This window comes from Sceloporus undulatus, chromosome 1 (assembly GCF_019175285.1).
Source record: "Sceloporus undulatus isolate JIND9_A2432 ecotype Alabama chromosome 1, SceUnd_v1.1, whole genome shotgun sequence".
In the NCBI taxonomy this organism is placed as follows: Eukaryota; Metazoa; Chordata; class Lepidosauria; order Squamata; family Phrynosomatidae; genus Sceloporus; species Sceloporus undulatus.
Window position 1 is genome coordinate 180139135 of NC_056522.1, and position 11253 is coordinate 180150387.

Consider the following 11253-nt stretch of genomic DNA (forward strand, 5'->3'; position numbering starts at 1 on the left):
CTTGTAATATAAAGCCTATCTTCTTCCCTCATGCTTGTTAGAGAGCTTGTACGAACTTTCTATAATTTATATCCTATCTGCTGGGTACTTGTGAGTAACCTAGGATTTTCCCTTGTGTACTTAAAAGAAGCTATTGCTGAAAAGAGTGGATTTAATAACTCTTTAGTCATACTTTGTCGTAAAAAAAATGTTGCTGTTGAATCGCCACAGTACAACTTTTGTTTGTCCAATTTGGATATGGACTCACATATTCCTTTGATGGACACATTTAATTCATTCTATGCTTTTCAGGTTCAGTTCCTTTGAAGGGAAAGAAAAAAGAAATTCTTGTTTAGCCCCGACAAATTCAATGAAGCATTCATACAATTTTATAATAATTTTTTTCTATTACAGAAACTTAGAGATAAAACATCCTAATGCACAAATCCTTGGGAACAGTGTTAATCCCTGAAACTATCGCTCCCAAGCACATTTAGCAAAGAAGAGTCTAGTGCTACTTGTGCAGCTTTTCCTGGGATGCAGCTGTTTGTTTTACAGTTTTGTTGCAATGTAGATCCACTACTTACCATTTTTGTCTGCTTTTCAGAATACCTGGAAATTGCTGGTGTGAGGTTACAACTAGTACTGAGCTAAGTTGCATGAATATCCCCTCATTTTATATGCCTTTGCAAAAGGGAGTGAAACTGTTCATTTGGGAAGTGTTAGAAGAAAGAATGGACATTCCTCAGTTATTAATATGATGCCAGTGAAACTCTACAAGCCACTCCCAAATAGTTCATAAGGTGGGCCAGAACATTGATGGAGAAGATCCAGGTGGGTACCCTCGTTCACATTCTGCCCCCATGTAGTCATGATTAGTACCTGGGAAAGTTTGTGTTTTAGGCTGCATCTCCTAGAATCCTTCAGCCAGCATGGTAAGTGGTCACCTGGGTTCAGAGATTTGGGGAGCTGTAAGCCAATGTTTTAAGCTCTGATGGCAGCTGCTTGCAACTTAAAATGGTGACTGCATATTACTATTGGAAAACGAAACTGCCAGCACAGCATAGCAAGATATGAACCATCAGCCTATATCCCTGGGTGATAAACTACTGTTTTCTCTTTCCCTTCCATTCAAACTACATGAGTCCAAGGAGGGTTCAACCTGTCTTTGTGAGAGATAATGATTTCCATTTCTTTGAAGGAGGCTGTGATATAGCTAGTCCTTAAAAAATATTGTTCTGTATCTAGAGGTCTCTTAGAACCACCACTCAGTTGGAAGTATTTATTTTTTGGTTCTAATAAAGGTTGTTTCAACTCCAAAAGCATAAAATTGGAAGGGACTAGAAAGAGGCCATCAACTATGGTATCCTTCTGGGCCACCTTTCTGGGATGGGACTTATGCAGTGGTCCCAGTCTTTCCTGAAGGGACGAACAAAGAATGTAGTGTTGGGGGACTTCTTTTTGACTCCTGGCTGCTGGCCTGTGGGATCCCTCAGGGATCTGTTCTATCCCCCCATGTTATTTAACATCTACATGAAACTGCTGGGAGTCACCTGGAGTTTTGGGGTGTGGTATCACCAGTATGTGGATGACACCCAGCTCTGTCTTGCCTTTCCATCTGACTCCAAGAAACTTGTCACCAGTGTCTGCTGTCAGTAATGGACTGAATGAGGGGAAAGAAATTGAAAGTTAATCCATACAAGATAGAGGTGCCCCTGGTCAGTCATAAGGACGATCAGGGAATAGGGACCTTGCCTATGCTGGATAGGGTTACATTCCCCCTGAAATCTGGGCTCACAGTTTGGGTGTGCTCCTGTACTTAACTCTGAGCCTGGATGCCCAGGTCTTCCCAGTGGCCAGGAGTGCATTTGCACAGTTAAAACTGGTGCACCAGCTGCGCCCATTCCTTGAGACATCAGATCTGGCTATGGTAACACATGCCTTGATGATGTGAACAAGCTCCTTATTAGTATGAAAAAAGCGACCTGCCCTCTTGACCCTTGCCCAACTTAGCTGGCCATTCAAAGTGGGGGGGGGGGAGGACACAATCAAGCCGATCTTGGCAAATATAATTAATACATCTTTCAGGGAGGGCACTCTACCTACTTGCCTTAAAGAGGCAGTGGTTAGACCATTGTTAAAGAAACCTTCCCTGGACTCTCTCGACAGAAACAACTATAGGCCAGTCTCTTTGTTACCATTCTTGATTAAGGTGATTGAGAGGGCAGTTGCCAATCAACTAGAAGCTGTCTTGGAGGAAACTGATTTTCTGGATCCATTTCAAACCGTGTTCAGGACGAGATACGGAGTTGAGACAGCGATGGTCACCTTAGTTGATGATCTTTGTCTGGGTATCGACGGGAAGTGTGACCCTGTGGGTGCTCTTGGACCTTTCAGTGTCCTTCGATACCATCAACCATGGTATCCTTCTGGAACGCCTGAAGGAGTTGGGTATCGGAGGCACTGTTCTACAGTGGTTCTGTTCCTACCTCTCAGGAAGATTCCAGATGGTGGCGCTGGGAGACAGTTGCTCCTCTAAAAGGGAGCTAAAATTTGGCATCCCCCAGGGCACCAACCTGTCTCCCATGCTGTTTAAAATTTACATGAAACTGCTGGGCGAGATTATGGTCCCCAATGAAAATGTACGTTAGGAGAAACTATATGAAAATCAAACATTCCCTCTACATTGTATAGTGTTATCTGAAGCTATTTCGCCTCAAATGTTCATTTGCTTTACTTCCAAAATGAAATTTCAAGTCCAGAGTTTATTTGTCTGAATCACTGCAGTACAACAGGGTGGGTTTCTTGTGCCCACAGATTCTTTGCAGTCTCCAGACAAATTTAAAAATGTAAAAAGCCATATGCAAGGGGCCTTTTCAGACTGTTGACAAAAGAAACTCTTCTCTTCTTTGGCAACACATGGGTAAGAAAATAGGGGTGAGGGGAGAAGGACAGATGAGGCAGAGAGAGAAAGAAGTGATGGCAGAAAAAAAGGGAGGGCTCCATGCATTTTCCCCCATTGGGTTTCAGCTTTGCTTATTGTTATCTGCTCTCACAATTGTCTGAGAAGTGTAGCTTTTAGCGGGGGGGGGGGATGTTTCCCATCTTCCACCACAGCAGTGATTTCTTTTATAGACAAATCTTATATTTTAGCATTCCTTTCCTAGGTTTTTATTAATAAAATGAAAATAAATTTAATTAAAAAAAAAACTTTATGAACTGGGGTTTACTATGAACCCTGAAATTTGGAATCTCCTCCAAACCTATGCCAAAAATTTGCAGTAGTTTTACAACATATGCATTTTCTTATCCCAAATGTAAACTCCAGCTTGGTGCTGGACCTATAAATGCCCTAGGTTCAAAGGAGTGTTTCCGAATGCTGAATCAAATTTGTTTCACCTGAACACACCCATAGCCCAAAAATACAAAGTGGAATATGAGCAAAATTAAATCAAGATAAAATAAAACACACACTTATTATATGAGGGGAGGAGTATTCACTGACTGCAATGCATCCCTGTGCCCTTTACAAGGGGAAAAAAATGGAACCAACCTCCTGACATTCAGCCCATGTTGCTTCTGCTTCACTGCATCCTAGTATTCTGAAACATGGTATGGAACACTTTTTGTCCCTTTATGGTTTCCTCCAGATGGGCCAAATGTGTTGGGAAGTTATGATAATTGTTGGTGTAGTTCTTTTGAATAGCTAAAGAATGTTTCTGTTGTCCTGTATTGCTTTCTGACCATTCACGACACCAACTGCAACATTTAATTTCCATCTTTGTGTAGGATCAGTTTAAGTCCAAGACATATTTGAACAAAAACATCTCATTTTCTTCTCCTTTCTCTTTTTAAATTTTTCTAGCATTATAGTATGGTAGTGAAAAAGAAATAAAACAATAAAATAAAATAAAACTGTAAGAACCCTAATGCAGACCCAAGAAATTGCTATGAAGAGACCCCAAACAGAATAGTCTGAATGGATGTGGGAGTGACAACTGCCAAAACATTGCAGACCCAAGGTGCTGTACCGCAAGGACTCCTGTTTCTTCAGACTGATATGGAAGAGCCCAATGTTACATTGTTTCATGACTCATTTAAGAGATAAGTGGTTTGGATCTCTGTATTGGGTCAAACCACAGTCCCAAAACAAAATTGTCCAAAGCAACTAACTTGTTTTTTTTTTAATTTTTTAATTTTGTCATTTCAGTTCAGTCATTGCACCATCAATAAAGAATTTCAAACCTTTCCAAAAAGTCCCTCACAATGTGGCCATTTGCTGAGCAGTGTGACCAGGAAATAGTGGCAGAACAGCATCCAGCTATTTTCCTACAGCTGGACACACAGCAATAACATTATTCCCTGAGACTGCCAGAAGGTCCCTGGGAGATCCTAGAGGATGCCTATTACGGTGCCTCCAAACTATAGGAATAGAACTAGATGCTCCTTCACTCCTCCCGCCCTGCTTAAATAGGGAGGCTGCAGTAATTTAAAAGATGGATTTTGGGGGGAGGATATGTGTTAAAGTTCTGCCTGAGTGGAACATTATGATACCTTTTCTCTCAGTTCGGGAACTCATTCGCAGTTTCATTTTCATTAATTAGCTTTATGTCCCTTTTCCAGTTACGTCCTAAAATAGTTTACTATTATGTACCAGAAAGAATGCATAACAACAACACAATAAAGTGGAATTCAAGGGGAATAGTGCTACTGGGTGATTTTTGCGTCTAGTTTTGTTCACATCTGGAAGTTCACCAAGCGGGATGACTGCAATCTCTAACCAATTGGTGCTCTATAAAATCAAATCATCATGAAAAAGAAAAATGACCAAAGTTAAATTGAATAGATTCATCTCAGCTTCATGAGCTCCAGGAAGACAATTATCCCAACCTAATTTCTAAAAGAAACTAATTAGAAGTCATTATTTTGGCTGAAAGGAAATTTTCATGAAATGATCAGCTATTTTAACTATGCAGCACTCTCTGAGGAATAACCCAAATATCAGACACTGTTGCCAAAGAGTTGATGCTCTCTTTTGGTTCCTATTTCCTCAATGACAACTCCATCATAATTCCTGGGACTAGGTATCCCTCAAAGTTGTAAACAGTTTGGAGCTATAGTCATCTTTTTTTGTCCCTGGTCCTAACCTGACTAACATAAACTCAGCTCTGTGCTGACATCCACATGCTGTGTTATATATAAATACATAAAATATATTGAAGGATGAATTCTCAAATCTCCAAACATTTGATGTTGTAGCTACTGCAGAACCAACCTGCCAGATTCTATACATAGTACATTCCATACCTGTAGGATACAATTAATGTGATCAAAGGCAATGCACATAATTTCATCATAATTTGGTCTTTGAACACACAAAAAAGGAAGATGGGAAAAGAAACAGCTGAACTGGAATATTTCCACAAACTCCAATCTATCCACAGCGAGTTGAACAAAAACAGTGGCTTCCTGACACATTAAACACATTATAACACTGGTTAACACTCTAGTCTTATAAGGATGCTCATGGCCAGTGTATCATATCTCCTTTCTGGTTCCAAGCCTGCACACACAACACATTCCACAACTCCTTCCACCATTAATTTGGTCATCCACGCACCTTGGCCTTAGGCAACATCTTTTTTTCCTGCCTTTCAGGCTGTACAGACTGGCAGTAAGCACTGGCATTGGGGTGGCATGGGAACATGGCATTTGGACGACACCCCCCCCCCATGTCACTCTGACACTGGCGCCATCTGCCCACGTGACCACAAGTGGGTGGAATTGCAGTGCTCCTTTAGTGCAGCATTCACACACTGCACTCCAAAAGGAGCACCAAAAAGTGCTGCCGTGGCAGCAAAAACAACTTTTTTTTCTGGGCCAAAAAGAAACAGCATTTTGCCATTTCTTTTTGGCCCAGAAAAATGCCAGACTGGGGCCACGGCATGCAGTTACTGTGACCCTGATCAGATGTTCAAAGGAGTAGCAGCAAGCCACTCCTTTGGGGCAGTCTGTTTCATCCCTTAGTCCCTCAATAGCCATAGTTAAAACTTAACTTGTTACCTCTCCACCATACCCATAAGTTTTGCATTTCTATAGCTATTCATTCAATCTGATTATAAAGATACTTCTTGGGCAACACTTCATTCCATCCATCTGAGGAAGTTTATCTAGTCTACGAACACTTATGCTGAGCTTCTTTTGCTCAGTTAGTCTCAAAAGTGCTACAAGATCCCTTGCATACTGATAAATACATGTAAATTCAGTGCACCTGAGTTATACGCGGGCGTGCCATACGCAGCTTTCAGCTTATTCTGAAAACCGCATGCTGGAAGAGGTAATGGTGCATGAGCCCTATTGTTTTCAATGGGGCTTGGGCATTTGTGGTATTTCCCTTACATGGGGTGGGTGGGTCCAGAATGGATCCCCCACGTAAGGGAAGGACCCACTGTAATTCATTTCCCGCCATAACTATTGCAGTCATAACATATCAAAAAAGGATAACTGCAGCATAAGTATTCATAGACTAGATCTGGTTCCTCAAATGCAGATAATGGCAAGATGGTTGTAATCTTGCTTTGTTGTGTGTGCTGAAGCAACAATGAAGTGGACGGGAGATAAATGTGTTCTGTACCACAGACCAGCAGCTTGTTGTATTCAAGTGTATTTTCTTTGAAGTAACAAAAGAGTATTTATTTTAGTTTTGGGAAATGAACAATAATAAGGGGTTATTTTTTTTAATGTAACTACATTGTACAATGATAATTAGCTACTTTTGGGGCTTTGGAACCATAATACCAGTGTTTGGGGGTTTTCCTGCAGAAAATGGACTCTCCCCCCCATCTTCTCTACTAAATACTCCAGCGAAAACAACTTTGTATGGCATTTTAAAAGAAATCATTAATGAGTGTCCATTCTTCTGTGCAAAATGTTCATAAGAGAAGATTCTCCACTACATATAATCCTCATATTCACATAGCACTGAGAATTATTTTTTAAAGGAGGAAGTCAATAAAGAACTACAGATACATTTACACACACCAACATCCTAGTAATTTTATTATGCTGCCTACCACAAGAAAATGCATGAATTAAAAAGGAAAAGTCCCTAAATCTCTGATCAAGACATATCAAAATAAGTTTAAAAAACATACACAATTGATCTGGGAGTGCAAAATATATAGCTGCAATTCTAAACCAGCCAATTAGCTAGGTAAATGCTTTAGTTATGTAGCTAAGTAGTATCTCCCAGCCCAACCCCCCAATCTGCATTTATCTGACAGCAGCCCCTGCATGTGAGAGAAAGGACGGTCTTTTCTCCTGTTAAGATGTAGCAGAGTGATATTTCCACCATCCTCCTGTTAGCGATTTCTGATGCGAGGAAGAATTATGACAGGATACTCTTTCTGACTACTGCACCAGAGATTGCTGGCAGGAGGTGGGTGAAAACATCAGTCTTCTGCATTCCAGTTGACAGAAGAACAGACCTCTGTCACTCATAGAGGCTGCTGCCTGGTGATTCAGGAGATGTTCAGAATCCCTATATGTTCCCTGCTCTTGATCACAAATTCCAACCATACATCTGTGAATTATTTTCATGTTTTTATTTACAGTAACCTCCAGAAGGCATAGAAACAGGAGTGGGGATCACATGGCTCACTGATTAAATTATCTGTGTCCATTTGTCTCCATTAGGTGTCTATTGAGACACATCACTATTATGTAATATGCCTTGCAACTCTGCACTGAATGTCTAAATGAAATAAAAGGATTTAGTGCAAACTTATATGAGTGTTCCTTTCCTGGCTTTGCATCCAACTGCAGAGCTAAGCTTTCCATAGAAGTCTTTGTTTTCCCCCTTCTTCCTTCGTTCATTTGGCTGTGTTATGCCTTAAATAGTAGTTAGCAAAAGTATTCCCAATGTCTACTCCCATCCCAGACTGAATCAGATGTTTCCCGCTCCACCTCAGTGATTTTTTTTAGCCCCCAGGGCAAACAAACAAACAAACAAACAAACAAACTTTACCACCATCATGTTTGTTCTGGCTTGGGCAACTACACTTTTAATCCCAGGGCTCTCTGGGAGCCACACAAACTATCAGAAAAGACTGATATTTTAAAAACCCAAAGTGGCTGGAAATGCACTATTGGTTTTCAGAAATGTTTTTATGTTAAAAGCACAGGGAGGCCTTGCAGCCTACTTTAAAAGTAAGATGTTGCTTCCAGTAGCAGCAATTTGCCCTCTTTTTTGGAGCCCAAAATGGCTGTGTGGGAATTTTAGAGATTTGGAGGACCACAGAAACATCCTGGAGGGAGACATATGTAGCTCCAAAGCCATACTCTGCCCACCCCAATCTACTGTGACTGACTGATGTTCCACTGCCCATCTACTCCTATTCCATTTGTTCTTTTTGATTAACGAATACTTTGAATCTTGACTCCATTTCTTTATGCATTTTTCTGTGTGTTTTGTTTTCATAACCATTTGCACTAAAACACTGAGTTGTGCTTCCGCTGGAATAAATTTGCCACTATGGGTACAGAAGCAGATTGTGACAGGTGCACTCCGGAACATGACAGTTCATCAAATGAAAAGCAACTTTCATCTCCCCGTATGAGGAATAAAATATCAAAGATGAAAATGGCTTTCTAGTTTCTTCCAGTAGATGTCAAGAGGCTTTCAGGTCACAATGACATTCCTTCCACAGCAAAGGAGAAGAAAAAGGTACGGTGGCATTTCCTCATTATGATCTATTTATTCAAAGCTAAATTCCCATTTGAGAGATGTGCCAAATTAAAAAAAAAACAGGAAAAACAAAACACTCAAACAAACCAACTGGTAAATCCATGGAGCTGTTTCTGCTCAGGTCTCCCGAGGGTGCTCTCTTCAGTATGTATAATTTGTCTGCTATATCCCTGCAATTCTCCAATGGCTATTTGATATTGTAAATGCACTCATGTTCCCAGGCTGTGGCAGACTTGAGTGGAACTCATCAAAAAGTTTAGGGAAACTACATGTTAATGGCAATGTAAAGCATAACTGGCTATTTTGGATTGAGGTAGCATATTTAAACATCTTTAAACATTTTTGTATAATCCATCCACTGGATGATCAGTTTGGAACATTTATACCTCAATATATTGCAAGTTTGTTTGTTAAATAGATATAATAGGCAACCCTTCAGAGTGTTTACTGGACAAGTTCACAACTTCTTTCCCAGGGAAAGAAATATGTCCCCTTGACTACTGTGGGCTTTTTGTTTTGTTTTGGCTAACTCTTTATACTTAGTCAGAAGTAAATCCCAGTGAGTTCAATGGAACTTACTTCTAGATAAATGTGCACAAGATGGTGGCTGTACACTACAGTGATATACATGTCTACTCAGAAGTAAGACCCATTATTCTCAATGGGTCTCACTCCTAGCTATGTGCATGCAGGATTGCAGCTTCTATTTAGTCAGAATAGGGGTGGACAAAGTATGGTGCCAATGATGTTGAATGGCAGCTCCAAGTATTCCTCATCACTGGCTATGCTGGTTGGGGTTGATGGGAGCTGCAGTTCAGAAACATCAGGGAATGAACTTTGGTGATGAACACTCAGTGGAGAAGTTCAATATTTCCATTAATGTCTACTGAAGCTGAAACTTGGACTAGTAGCATCTGCACTGTAAGCTTATAGCCCTGTTCAAGCATTAATCGGAGAGAACTGAAAGTAGGGACAGAAGCAGTGTATCAGCCTTATATCCTTTGCATGTTTTCTCCACCTGATCCATTCTTACCTTGTCAGAAGGTCTGAAACTTCTACCTGCAAGAGACCCCCTCAAACCTTTGCACTAAATACTAAGGTTGGCTTGGCAGATGTGGACATGTGAAGATGGCTAACATGCATATCCAACTTTTGGCTTACTCATTTTCACACAGATGCCAGAATGTAGCTATTGTTGTTACTGTTGTTGATGATGCATGTCCCACTTGTGAGTTAATATATATTGCTACCTAACCCTTTCCCAGTGTAATTTACAGTAAACTTAACTGCCACGATTTCTCAGTTGACTAATATCATGCCATAATAACCAATTTATTACAGCATGAGAGAGCTGAGCTGTAGTTCCTATGCCATGATAAATCTGGCAGTATTTAAGGTGCCACAAGACTCCTGGATATGCCATGTGCCTAATAGAAACAGTTTACCAATAATATAAGCTTCAAAGTTAAAAGGGGCACTTTTAAACATATGCACGGCTTTAACCCTTTGATCATTTGCATTGTGCCCTTTGGCTTCATCTCTCAATTTAATGCAGGGGAATAGGCCATTTTCTTGCTCAGAGTGCATAGAATATGCATTTTATTATCATTGCTACCCTCTCACATTCTTCCAGCTTGTTTTGTACACCAGGTGAATTTTCTTCCCTTCAGCCCATGATCTTTTTCTGGCCCCTGCAATTAAGCAGATGTTTTTGGGTACTGTAACCAAGGCAACAATCCAAAGTGTTATGTAGTCAAAAGCCATTATAAGTATCAGGTATACCGAAAATATGTAATAATGGTTAGCAATGATAATTTTTAAGGGAAAGTTTACAGACAAATTATCAAAAGTATAATATCTGCCTCCTCCCCACACCTACTCAACATATCCAAGAGAAAAAATGTATGCCATATGGTTAATGCAAATGACAGGTATTTTACTTCCCTTGCTGGGAGGTTTAGAACTAAAGATTCCAGAGAGACTTGAACAAAAGTGCCCCTCCATTTATCCAAGACTTCTTCCCTGATGACAAAGTGTTAAAATATGTGAAGAGGTACTGTTATATTTTAATGAGGAAGCATCACAGAGGTGACGAGATAGCAACTGTCCAATGAGATGGGCAGTTGGGGAGAATATTTAGATATTTAGACTCAATGCAAAAATCAACACCAATGAAGGCTGGAGGAAAGAAGGAGAGGGGAATATCAAAGGATGAAGGCAAGAAGCCCAGGAAGATAGGCTGGAGAATAAGGGGGAGAAAACAAAAGGGGCTAATCCAGCAGTGAGGAAGATAAGCCCTCCCTTTGTCATCTATGTCGTCAGACCTCAGAGCGAGAGAAAGGCCTCCCAGCTCCATCAGGCCTGGCCTAAAGGAAGAAAGAAAGCCCTCCCTCCAATCCATCTGTCATGGTACAGGCCTCAGAGGGAGAGAGGAACTGTTGGACCTGATCCCCTTCACCACCACCATTCCCTTCTCCTTTTGTGTCGTGTCTTGTTAGATTGTAAGCCTGATGGCAGGGAACAGCCTA